This window comes from Prionailurus viverrinus, chromosome C2 (assembly GCF_022837055.1).
Source record: "Prionailurus viverrinus isolate Anna chromosome C2, UM_Priviv_1.0, whole genome shotgun sequence".
NCBI lineage: Eukaryota > Metazoa > Chordata > Mammalia > Carnivora > Felidae > Prionailurus > Prionailurus viverrinus.
Genome location: NC_062569.1, coordinates 37,744,298 through 37,758,150, shown reverse-complemented (window position 1 = coordinate 37,758,150; position 13,853 = coordinate 37,744,298). Strand labels below are relative to the sequence as shown.

Here is a 13,853-nt window from a genome sequence, read left to right as displayed (position 1 = left end):
ATAGGTATTACCCAAAAGAAATTAAAACGTATATTTACACAAAGACTTAAACACCAATGTTCATAGCAGCTTTGTTTCACAATAGCCCCAAACCAGAAGGAACCCAACAGGTGAATGGCTAAACAAACTGTGGTATATCTATGCAATACAATACAACCCCACAAAAAAGGAAAGAATTACTCATAGAGTCTTCAACATAAATAAATCTCAAAATTATTACACTAAGTGGAAGAAACCAGAGACAAAAGTAGGATTGATTCCATTTACATGAAGTCCCAATTAACCTATAGTGACAAAAAGCAAATCAATATTCCCCTGCAGCCACGGATGGAGGGAGGGATGAGCTGTAAAAGGGCAGTAAAAATCTTTTGGAGATGATGGAAATCTTGTCTTAATTGTAGTGGAGATTTCAAAGGAATATACAACTGTCAAAACTAAATTGGGCATTTTAATTTTATGAAACTTATTTTACATAAATTATTCCCTAATAAAGATAAGAATATAATTAATCAAATATTCCTATGAGTCTTTACTTGGTGGGAATATTGACCAAGATAAGTTCATGAGGAAGTATAGAACTCAGATATGGTGTAATCTGATTTGAAAGGAAGACAAAAAAAAAAAAAAAAACAAGAAAGAAAGAAAGAGAACTCATCCTCTGTGGAAGAAGCAAAAAATAATCAGTATAAACTATCTGAAACAACCCATCTCTAAAAGTAAACAACCCCAAGATGTGATTTGTAAATGTATTGCTGATTAAAGTATTTCCCAAGCGTATCTACAAACATAAAATAGCAAATAAAGTATATCATTAGAAATGCACAACCAGGGCATAATAACTATAAAGAAAACCATTATCTGCTGAACTGATTATATCTCTAACAATAAGAAATAAAGTTTTCAAACTGTGTTTCTGGAGCCTGAGGTATCATGGAGATGATAAATAGGCAGGGCTGTGGGTCAAGGACTACAGTTCCAAGAGCCCACTATCATTCTCATATTGAGGTATTCTCTGAGATTTTATTTGATAAAAGAGTTCCCCTGATAATTAAAAAAGCAATAGTTTGAAATCAACATACTTCAGATTGATCAAAAATCAACAGAAATAATGGCATCAGGTAGGAAGAATTTACAGAGAGAAGATGCTATAATTGGTGGGCACAAGTATTATTATGATCATCAAAAATATATACTCTAGTTATAATCGCCATATGTTCCAATTTTTTCATAATAGTCCCAATTTTAATATTTTTTTATCACGTGAATTTATGTCCAATCACGTGTTCCAACTTTTGGTTGAAAAATATAAAAGCACCGACATAAATCAAAATAGGGATAATTTTCTGTCTCTTCTACAGTGTATATAAAATATTAGTAATATATTAATATTAATAATAACATAGCGAAGTTATTGTGCTCTTAATATGTGTCAGTCCTTGTTTTAAGCACTTTATAATGTTTTCTCATTGAATATCCATGACAACCCTAATAAGTTATCCTCATTTTATAGGTGAGAAAACAGAGGCACAAAATAGTAATTATTTTTCTCGAAATAAAGACAACTACATGAAAATTAAATAAAAATTATATTGAAAATTGTACTTTATTTAAAGACCATCTTTGCTGATTCCACATTTCCCAAGGAGCCTCTGGATTATTAATTTATTTTCCAGGCTTATTGATACTGGGAAGGAGACCAGAAAGAGCAGAAATTTACCACCACCATCATCTTCACGACCATCTCTAATGCCTGTTCCATGTTTTCTATGTCCTAGCTGCTGCAAGAACCTTTTGTTCTTCACCACATTTTAATGCTCACAAGGACAAAAGTGGAGATTCAGAAAAATTGAGTAACAGAGTGTGAACAAACAGTGAAGAAAGGATTCCAGCTCGAATCCTACTCCAAATATGTGTTATTATCACAAGTAACCCCTCCAAGTTATAATATATCCCAAACTCTAAATGGAAAAAAAAAACCCACCAAGCATTCTGGGTTATAAAGTGAGTCTAAGTGAATGTGGTCAGTGTTAGTTCCCTAGAGCCTGATAGTTTCTGAAATGTTTATGACGATAATACCCAACTGCTACACAGCCCTGATCCTAATCGAGGGCTACTTATGGGTACCAATTTTACCTCCCATTTCAGGAAAAGTAGGTGTGTTTTGAATGACCCTGGGTAATACCAGGAAGTATGTAGGAACATATTTACTTTATTTGACCCCCATTTTTTTCCCCTAGAATAAGGGACTAGAGAAGAAAACTATATGTGAAAAGGGCTAATATTCAGTTCATCTCTGGCTTCATTATTATTTTTTTACATCATTTGGAGGAAAAAGAATAATCTCATAAATAAAACAGAAAATAATGCAAATATCTCTCTCTCTCTCTTTCTCTCTTCCTCTCTCTCTCTCTCTCTCTCTCTCTCTCTCTCTCACACACACACACACACACACACACACACACACACACAAACACAACTTAATATAGATTGGATCAAAATAGTTAAACAAGCACATACATCTATATCCTACTTACCATATAAAAACCTTTGAAAATTAGAGAAGATAGGTTTTATTTATTTTTTTTAATGTTTATTTATTTTTGAGAGAGAGAGAGAGAGTGCGGGCAGGGGAGGGGCAAAGAGCATCTGAAGCGGGCTCCAGGCTCCAAGCTGTCAGCACAGAACCTGACGTGGGGCTCAAACTCACGAACCATAAGGTCATGATCTGAGTTGAAGTCAGATGCTTAACTGACTGAGCCACCCAGGCACCCCAAGAAGATAACTTTTAAAAGTAAAAAATATCCTAGGAAAAGAATAAAAACTGCCATCAGCAAACCAGCAATGTTGAGAAAAGACAGACTGCAGAGAGGATCATATCTCAGTAAAAGGAAGGGAAATTCATCTCAAATCTTATTGAGGAGTCCAGAGCAAAGGAAGAAGCAGTGAGGGGAAGGCTGTGCACTCTCAAAATTAACAGATCAAGAATTGGGAGGCAGGCACTGAGGAACTCATTAGAGACAGAAATCAGGGCAAGAGGCTTAGAGTAGGTAAGCCAGTCAACAACTTTCACCTCCCCAACTGGTTCTAAATGGTGACCAAGGTACCTCCAGACTTCCAGGAAGAACATGAGTCTCTCACACCTTAAAGATAAACTGCCATCATATCCTTACTTCTCCAGTGCTCTTCCTTACACCAAACTGGCAGAGGACAGCTATAGTTAACCAAAAGGCAAAGTGAACAGAGATTCTAAAATATAAAACTGAACAGATAACTAAACATTACCACACATTTGGCAGGGAGGATCACCATAAGAGAGACAGCATTTGTATGTTTCTACTACTAATATTAGAGAAAACAGAGCTAGAGATCAGAAGACATTTGAAAAGTATAATTAATACCACTAGAGAAACACGAGATGTTGCATGTACAAAAAGTGTAACTAGATATTTAGGTATTTAAAATTTTGATGACTAAGATAAAAAAATTAAATGGATGGTCAAGATATCAGAACAAAGACGATGAGAAATTAAAAATTGATAAAGATCAAGCTGAGTAATTATCCCAGAATGAAGTGAGCCTAACAGGCATTGGAAAAAACAGCTTGAGTGCATAGAAGGATGATCAGGGGCAGCTCACTACCTTCCCCATCCTCCCCCCGACACCTTGACCATCCTTACCTGAAAAAAATAAAATCATGTACAACATCAACTGAAGAGATAGAAAATGGGAAAAAGAGTTTTGGAATGTGGCAGAGACTACTGACTGTCCCCAAATATATTTTCATCTATGAAGACAAGGGCATACAGATTAATGAGAAATTATGGATCAGTCAGTAACATATTAACAGATTCTGTGGATTGCCCCAACTCTCTTCTTGGATACCTTCCTGGAAAGCCAGACTCTACATTTCCCACATCCATCTGTAGATAGGGTTCCAGATATGATTTAGGTTCCACCAAGTCATATAAGGCATTGGTTGAAAATAAATTGTATGAGAAGAGAGGCAAGCACCATCTTTTAGCAGCCTTCCTGATCCTTTCAGAGTTAGTGCTGCCTTGATAGGCAATTTGGGGAGTACTTGTATCCTCATGATGGAGTCCCAAAGATTCTGTAAATTATCTATATCTCTTAACAAACCTCTTTATTCTTAAACTAGCAAAAGAGACTTCAATCCTGACAAATGCACTATCCATCTGTTTAACAAGTTGTCTTTCTCAACATTGATCAGTAAATAAATGAGAAAACGAATACCACGGAATTAAAGTACAGAAAAACACGTTTAACTATGAGGTTAACCTTCCTAAGCAAGACTCAAAACCCAGAAGATATAAAGGAAGATATATTTGATATGATAAAAATTAAAGTTTCTGTGACAAGAACCAAGAGACAGACTGAGAGTAAATATTCTCAGAATATAAATCAGAAAATAGTTAATATCTATAATACATTAAAATGTTTCTATAAGTCAATAAAAAGACACAACCAAGTTAAAAACACATACAGTCCTGAGTAGGTAATTTAGAGAAAAAGAAATCCAAATGACAATAGACATACAACCAGATGCTTGAACTTGCTGATAACTAGAGAAATGCATATAAATATATACCTAAGTACCTTACCCTAAACCAATCAAATCAAAATCTCTAGAAGTGCCCAAATACTTTTTAAAAGCTTCCCACCCACAAATTTCAATGTGTAGTCAAGGTTGAGAACCACTGCTCTAACACAGTGCTAACTCAAAGTGTGGTCTACGGACAAGCAGCATCAGCATCATGTGAAAGCAAAATTACTGAGTTCCCTTTCAGACCCACTGAATCAGAATCTCTGGAGCTGAGACTCAGGAATCCATTTTTAATAAGCCCTCCAGGTGATTCTAAAGCATGCCCAAGCTTGAGAACTCAGAATCTTCTTCCTTCTGGATTTATTTACACTATAATTTTTTTTAATGTTTATTTATTTTTGACAGAGATAGAGTGTGAGCAGGGGAGGGGCAGAGAGAGAGACACACACACACAGAATCCGAGGCAGGCTCCAGGCTCTGAAGTGTTAGCACAGATCCCAACACGGGGCTCAAACCCATGAACCATGAGATCATGACCTGAACTGAAGTCGGACACTCAACTGACTGAGCCACCCAGGTGCCCCATATTTACATTAAAGAACTAGTGGGAGGATAATGACATTTGTAACAGATAAAAGTATATTGAGAAAAGTAAAAGTGATGACTGAAAATACAAATAATCACTACCTGCACAGGGCACCTGGGTGGCTGAGGTGGTTAAGCATCTGACTCTTTTTTTTTTTTTCTAAAATTTTTTTTCAACGTTTATTTATTTTTGGGACAGAGAGAGACAGAGCATGAACGGGCGAGGGGCAGAGAGAGAGGGAGACACAGAATCAGAAACAGGCTCCAGGCTCCGAGCCATCAGCCCAGAGCCTGACGCCGGGGCTACCAACTCATGGACCGCGAGATCGTGACCTGGCTGAAGTCGGACGCTTAACCGACTGCGCCACCCAGGCGCCCCAAGCATCTGACTCTTGATCTCAGTTCAGGTCTTGATCACAGGGTTGTAAGTTCAAGCCCTGTATTGGGCTCCATGCTGGGCATGGAGCCTACTTAAAAATTAAATTAGGGGCGCCTGGGTGGCTCAGTTGGTTGAGCATCCGACTTCGGCTCAGGTCATGATCTCGCGGTCCGTGGGTTCGAGCCCCGCGTCGGGCTCTGTGCTGACAGCTCAGAGCCTGGAGCCTGTTTCAGATTCTGTGTCTCCCTCTTTCTCTGACCCTCCCCTGTTCATGCTCTCTCTCTGTCTCAAAAATAAATAAATGTTAAAAAAAATTTTAAAAATATATATATTTAAAAATTAAATTAAATTAAAAAAACAAACAAAAAAACCCCAAATAATCACTATCACTCAAACAAATTAGATATAATCTTAAGGTCATACTTAAGAGTTTAGCAATAAAAATGATAACAATTCTGGGCGCCTGGGGGGCGCAGTCGGTTAAGCGTCCGACTTCAGCCAGGTCACGATCTCGCGGTCCGTGAGTTCGAGCCCCGCGTCGGGCTCTGGGCTGATGGCTCAGAGCCTGGAGCCTGTTTCCGATTCTGTGTCTCCCTCTCTCTCTGCCCCTCCCCCATTCATGCTCTGTCTCTCTCTGTCCCAAAAATAAAAAAAATTTAAAAAAATGATAACAATTCATTACTGAGATAAAGATATCCTTGCTATATGAGAAAGTATTCCATGGCCTTATTTCTGAATCATCTCCAAATACACTAGTTCTATTATATAGCCTTAGTAGATGTGAGATTGCCACAATGATAGAAAGACAAACAGCTTTATGCTTAAGTTTTTTAAATATTGTAAGTTCCTCTGTGAGAACTAGATGGTTTTTGTAATTTGTTTTTTTCAAGGTTTCTACTAAATGGGACAAGTCTGTTAATGCAGTTTGGCTGTACAGGATCATTCACTCTGAGTTATTAAGTTTCAGAATGTTGACCTGCTATGTCAATGTAGGTTTTATCCTATTACAACCAATAGATATGTGCCCCTTTTTACCCATCAATCTGTCTGACAATATTCAACACATATTGTCAAAATTATTTTTGAAGCAGGGGAATGGCATAATCGTATTTTGGTTGTAAAAGTGTGCTCCGTCTGCTGTGTAAAACAACTCCAGGGGCACCTGGGTGGCTCGGTTGGTTGAGTGTCTGACTCTCAATTTAGGCTCAGGTCATGATCTCACTGTTCATGAGATCAAACCCTGAGTCAGGCTCTGTGCTGACAGTGAGGAGCCTGCATGGGATTCTCTCTCTCCCTCCCTCTCTGCTCCCCACCAGCTCCTGCTCTCTCTCTCTCTCTCTCAAAATAAATAAATAAACTTAAAAGAAATAAAAATTGGGATGCCTGGATGGTTCAGTTGGTTGAGTGTCTGACTCTTGATTTTGGCTCAGGTCATGATCCCAGGGTCATGGGATGGAGCCCAGTGTGTGGCTCTATGCTGAGCGTGGAGCCTGATTAAGATTCTCTCTCCCTCTGTCCCTCTCCCCCACTCATGCATGCTCTCTCTGTCTAAAATAAAACTAAATGAATAAAGTATTGATTAAAAGAATAATAATAAATTAAAATAAAATAAAATGAAAATGAAAATTATTAGAGTGATGTCACTAAGACAGCAACATAAGTTGTTCCTGACATCGTTCCCCCTCACAAGAAGAGCAACATTCTATTCAAGAACAAGACACCATTGAGAGAACCCTAGAACACAGGGGCTAGGCTGAAGCATCCTCATACACCTCAGAGACCAAGACAGACTGCATTAGAAAAGAGAAGCAGCTACACATTGAATGTATTGCCACTCGGGAAAGTCCAGCACCATGTGGTGCAGCCTCTCCTGACCTTTCAGTTCTTCCAGTGGGAAAAGAAAGCCCCAAGGGAACACCAGCCTTCCCCAGCACTGTGGGTCACTTTTGGGGAGTCCCTACTCTGATCTTACACCACAGGAATTACAGGGAAATCTGTGGGGCCCAGCCCTGGGAATATGACTGTGACGAAGAAGGAGGAAGGGCTTGCAACAACCAGCACATGGATCTTGGCAAACCATGTCCGTAACTGCTATGCCCAAGTAGTAATCCCAACCGGCGGATTTGCTCATCTACAGAACCAAGTCAGGGACACGCTGACCAGGGAACCTCGTGAAGTACAGACCTGCCTGATTTGGATCCTCAAATGAGGAGTTTTGCTGGCCCTAGAACCCAATTTGTCATGCCCAAGAAAAGAGATGAGCCACAGCCCTACCCACCTTGGAGAGTGACTCCCAGCCCCATTTGACCAGAAGGTCTATGAAAACACCTGAAAGCTGTGTGGCCCAGGGGCACTCAAGCAGAGAGAGAGGCAGACAAAGCTGACAATTTGCAGAGCAAAGCTAATAGCACTATTTAGCCAGAGAACATGGGGTATAGGTTCCCTTGATCTGGGACAACAAACAAAGAGCTTTTCCAGTTTTAGAGCTTCTGCTGCCCTCTGGGCAGGAAATCTAATTCATAGCCCTGCTCATTGCTGATTACAGCTTTCAACCTGTCTGATCAGAAAGCTTAACTGGAGCACACAGGAAGCTGCACAGCCCATTTAACAGCTCTACATACAGTGGCGCATGAATAATGAGCACAGCCCATGACTTCCTCATCTGCACAGCAAAAACGGCCTTCTCACCTGACCAGGGAATTCACAGCATACTCAGGCCTGATTTGAGCCCCCAAACAATGAAGTACACAGGCCCTGGGCTCTGGCCTGCTACTCTGCCAGGGTAGGAAAGCTAATTCATAGCCCTATCTACTACTGAATATACCCAACCACTTAATTAGCCTGGCTAGAGAATTTAGGCATCCTCAGAACCCATCCTGCAACCTTACTTGGGTAGGGAGCCAAGCCTGCAATCCTACCCAACTGTTCTCAGTCAGTGGCATACACCCCCTTCCCCATCCTTAGAGCTCAAACACTTGCCTTCTTCCAAACTATACTGTAATAGCCGGCCCCATCCACCCAGACATCACAAGCAGATATACCCAGAAACCAAACTGAGCTAGTGAAGAGAACTGTTTCTGCCAAAGCAAACCTGAGAAGTCTAGAAGGGGAGCCCCATCTCTCAAATGCAGAGATAAAATGTAAGGAATCAAAGATCACAAAAAATCATCTATATACAATACCAGCAAGGAAATCAATAAAGGTCCAATAATTGACCCTAAAGAAATGGAGATTTATGAGCTGTAAGACAAAGAATTCAGAATAATCCTCTTAAGGATGTTTTGTGAACTACAGGAAAACACAGATAACTAAACAAAATTAGAAAAACTATGCGTGAACAAAGCAAGAGAATTGACAAAAAAATAGCAACCATTAAACAAAGAAACAAAAAACACAGAAATCCTAAAGCTGAAAAATACAATAACTGAATTGAAAAATTTAATAGTTTCAAAAATAGACTTGACCATAGAGAAGACAGAATCAGTGACCCAGAGGATAGGACATTTGAAATAACTCAGAGGAGGGGGGAAAAAAAAAAAAGAATCAAAAAGAGTAAAGAAAGCCTATGGCAATTATGGGACACAATGAAAAGAAACAACATTCACATTATGGGAATTCTAGAAGAAGAGAAAGAGAAAGGGACAGAAAGTATATTTAAAACAATAATGATGGAAAACCTCCTGAACCTGAGGAGAGAAATGAGCATCTAGATTCATGAGGCCCAAAGGATTCCAAATATGTTGACCCTGAATAGAGTTAACAATGAGACATTGTAATTAAAGTGTCAAAAGTCAAAGACAAAGAATTTTAAGAGCAGCAAGAGAAAAAAGGATGTGACATATAAGGAAACTCCATAAGACTGTAGGTGGGTTTCTCAACAGAAACTTTTCAGGCCAGGAAGAGAATGGGATGACATTCAAAAATTGAAAGAAAGTAACTGTTAACCAAGACTTCTCTAACCAGAGGTGCCTGGATGGCTCAGTCAGTTGAGTGTAAGACTTCAGTTTAGGTCATGATCTCTTGGTTTGTGACTTAGAGCCTCACATTGGGCTCTGCACTAACAGCTCACAGCCTGGAGCCTGCTTTGGATTCTGTGTCTCCCTCTGTATCTGCCCCTTCCCTGCTTGTGCACGTGCACACTCTCTCTCTCTTTCTCTCTCTCTCTCACCCCCCCTTCTCTCTCTTTCAAAAGTAAATAAAAACATTTAAAAAAAAGAATTCTCTAAACAGTAAAGTTGTCCTTCAGAAATGAAGTAGGGACAAAGTCTTTCCTAAACAAACAAAAGCTGAAAAAATTCATTACCACCAGACCTGCCCTACAAGAAATGCTAAAGGTAGTTTTTTGAATAGAAGTAAAATAACACTATTAACATCATAAAAACACAAATAGGTAGCATAAATCTCACTGGTAATGGTAAATACAAAAGCATAGTTAGATTCTATAATGTGGTAATAGTGGTACATAACTCACAACTCTAGTTTAAAAGTTAAAAAAATGAACTTAGAGAAAATAACCATAAATACAATAATCTATTCTTAATTACACAATATAAAAAATGTAAATTGTCATAGCAATAACTTAAAAGATGAGGGGGACAAGAAGTGTCAAGTATATAAATTCTATTAAAATTAAGTTGTTACAAATTTAAACATAGGTGTTAAAAGTTTAAGCTATTTTATGTAAGCTTCATAGTACCCACAAGGGAAAATCTTGTAGTAATCACACAAAAGAATACAATAAAAAAGTCAGAGCAAAAGAGGTTAGAGTGGGAGACAGCCAAAGCATAAGAGACTCTTAAAAACTGAGAACAAACTGAGGGTTGATGGAGGGTGGGAGGGCAGGGAGGGTGGGTGATAGGTATTGAGGAGGGCACCTTTTGGGATGAGCACTGGGTGTTGTATGGAAACCAATTTGACAATAAATTTCATATATTGAAAAATAAAAAAAAATAAAAAAAAACTCTTTAAAAAAAAAAAAGCCAGAGCATACTGATACCAAAAGACTTCAAAACACACAAAAAAAAGAAAGCATGATAAGGAACAAGGAACAACAGATCTGGAAAACGACTGGAAAAACAACAAAATGTCAATAATAAGCCCTTACCTGTCATAATTACTTTAAACAAATAGATGAACTCTCTACTCAAAAGACATAGAATGGCTGAATGGATTTAAATAAACAACAAGAAAAGATCCAACAACATGCTACCTACAAAAGACTCACTTTAGCCTTAAAGACATATAGACTAAGAGTGAAATTATGGAAAAAGCCATTTTAAGCAAAAATAGCCAAAAAGGCAGGGGTAGCTATACTTATATCAGAAACAGTACGCTTTACACTACAAATGGTAAAGAGACAAAGAAGGTCATTACATAATAATGGAGGTTAATACATCATGAAGATATAATAATTGTAAATATTTATATGCCCAACATCAGAGCACCTAAATACATAAAGCAAAAACTAACAGAGCTAAAAGGAGAAATAAACAGTAATATAATGATAGTTGAGGACTTTAATATCCCACTTTCTACAATGGATAGATCATCCAGACACAGAATCAATAAGGAAAAGTGTATTTGAACAATGCTATTGACCAAGTGGAACTAACGAACACATATACAGAACATTCTATCCAACAAAAGCAGGATATATATTCTTCTCAAGCACACATGGAACATTTTCTAGGAATGACCATATGTCAGGTCACAAAATTCAAGAAGACTGAAATCATACCAAGTATCTTCCCTGACCACAATGACATGAAAACAGAAATCAATAAGAAAATTGGAAATTCACAAACACAAGAAAATTAAACAACACTCTCTTGAACAACAAATGGATGAAAGAAGAAATTAAAGAGAAAATAAAACAGTAAGAAAAATGGAACCACAACATACCAGAACTACTGGGATGCAGCAAAACCAGTTAACAATATACACCTACATTAAGAAGCAAGAAAAGATCCCAAATAAACAACCTAACTCTATGCCTTCAGGAACTAGAAAAAGAACAAACTGAGCCCAAAGTTGGCAGAGGAAAGGGCATAATAAATATGAATGCAGGAAAAAAAGAAAGAAACAAAGAAAGAAAGAAAGAAAGAAAGAAAGAAAGAAAAGAAAAGAAAAATAACAGAAAAGATTAACCAAACTAAGAATTGGTTCTTTGAAAAGATAAACCTGACAAACCCCTAGCTAGATTAATGAAAAGAAAAAAAAAAAAAAAAAGAGAGAGAGAGAAAGGACCCAAATCAACAAAACTATAAATGAAAAATAATACATTACAATACATACAATACATACAATAGATTAATGAAAAGGAAAAAAAAAAGAGAGAGGGAGAGAAAGGACCCAAATCAACAAAACTATAAATGAAAAATAATACATTACAATTTTTGGATATGACATCTAGACCACAAGCAACAAAACAGAAAATAAATAAGTGAGATTACATCAAACTAAAAAGCTTTTGCACAGCAAAAAATAAAAAATAAATAAAATAAAAATAAAATCATCAACAAAATGAAAGACAATCCATTATTTGGGAAAACATTTTTGCAAACCATATACCTGACAAGGGGTTGGTATCCAAAATATAGAAAGAGCTCATACAGGGCACTTGGGTGACTCAGTCAGTTAAGGGTCCAACTTTGGCTCAGGTCATGATTTCACAGTTAGTGGGTTCAAGCCCCACATCAGGCTCTGCACTGACAGCTCAGAACCTGAAGCCCAATTTGGATTCTGTGTCTCCCTCTCTCTCTCTGCCCCTCCTGCGCTTGTGCTCTCTCTCTCAAAAATAAGTTAATAAACTTAAAAGAAAAGAAAGAGATCATAGAACTCAACAACAAGACAACAAATAACCCAATTAAAAAATGGGTGGGAACACCTGGGTGGCTCAATAGGTTAAGCAGTCGACCCTTGATCTGGGCTCAGGTCATGATCTCTGATCTCAAAGTCATGAGATCAAGCCCCGCGTAGGGCTCTGCACTGAGTGTGGAGCTTGCTTTAGATTCTCTCTCTCTCTCTCTCTCTCTCTCTCTCCCTCTGCCCATCTCCCTCTGCCTCTTTCTCTCAAAAAAAAAAAAAAAAAAAAAAGGAAGAAAGAAAGAGAGAAGAAAGAAAGAAAGAGGAAAAAATGGGTAAAAGACCTGAATAAACATTTCGCCAAAGAAGATACATCTAGGGCCAACTGGTACCTGAAAAGATGCTCAACATCACTAGTAACTAGGGAAATGCAAATTAAAACCACAGTGAGATATCACTTCACTCCTGTTAGCATGGCCATTATCAAAAAGACAAGAGACAACAAATATTGGCATGGATATGGAGAAAAGGGCAGCCTTGTGCACTGTCATCGGGATTGTAAATTGGTACAGTTATTACGAAAGAGTACAGAGGATTCTCAAAAAATTAAAAATAGAGCTACCATATGATCCAGCAATTCCACTTCTGGGAATATATCCTGAGGTAATGAAAACACTAACTTGAAAAGATATCTGCACTCCTATGTTCATAGCAGCATTATTTACAGTAGAAAAGATATCCTACCATTTCTGACAACATGGATGTATCTTGAAGGCATCATGCTAAATGAAATAAGTCAGACAGAGAAAGACAAATACTATATGATCTCACTTACATGTAGAATTTAAACAAACAAAATCCCACCAAATTCACAGGAAAAGAGATCATATTTGTGGTTAGCAGAGGCAGGGGGTAGTAATAGGGAAAATAGAGGAAGGTAGCCAAAAGGTACAAACTACCAGTAAGATAAATAAGTACTAGGAATATAATGTACAACATGATGACTATAGCTAATACTGCTGTATGGTATATAGGGAAGTTGTTAACAGAGTAAATCCTAAGAGTTCTCATCGCAGGGAGAAAATATTTTTTTCTTTTATTCTTCTTTTATTTTTATTGTATCTATTTTTTTTTTATTATTTAATGTTTATTTATCTTTGAGAGAGAGAGACAGAGCACAAGCAGGGGAGGGGCAGAGAGGGAAATACAGAATCTGAAGCAGGGTCCAGGCTCTGAACAGAGCCCAACGCAGAGCTCGAACTCTTGAACCGCAAGATCATGACCTGAGCCAAAGTCAGACAATTAATCAACTGAGCCACCCAGGTGCCCCTCTTCTTATTGTATCTGTAGGTTAAGATGATGTTAGCTGAACCTATTGTGGTAATCATTTCATAGTATATGTAAATAAAACCATTATGTGGTATGCCTTAAAATTACACAGTAAATGTGTCAGTTATTTTTCAATAAAATTGGGAAAAAATGAAAATTATTAAAAAGTATTTAAAATGCAAATTTCAAGTAGCA

General features: G+C 37.7%; 1 protein-coding gene across 1 annotated transcript in view; it reads right to left on the bottom strand.

Annotated features, from left to right (window-relative positions):
- PLS1 (plastin 1) overlaps positions 1–13,853 on the bottom strand; it is a 129,018-nt gene that overhangs the window by 110,869 nt on the left and 4,296 nt on the right. The gene's annotated exons all lie outside the window — the stretch shown is intronic.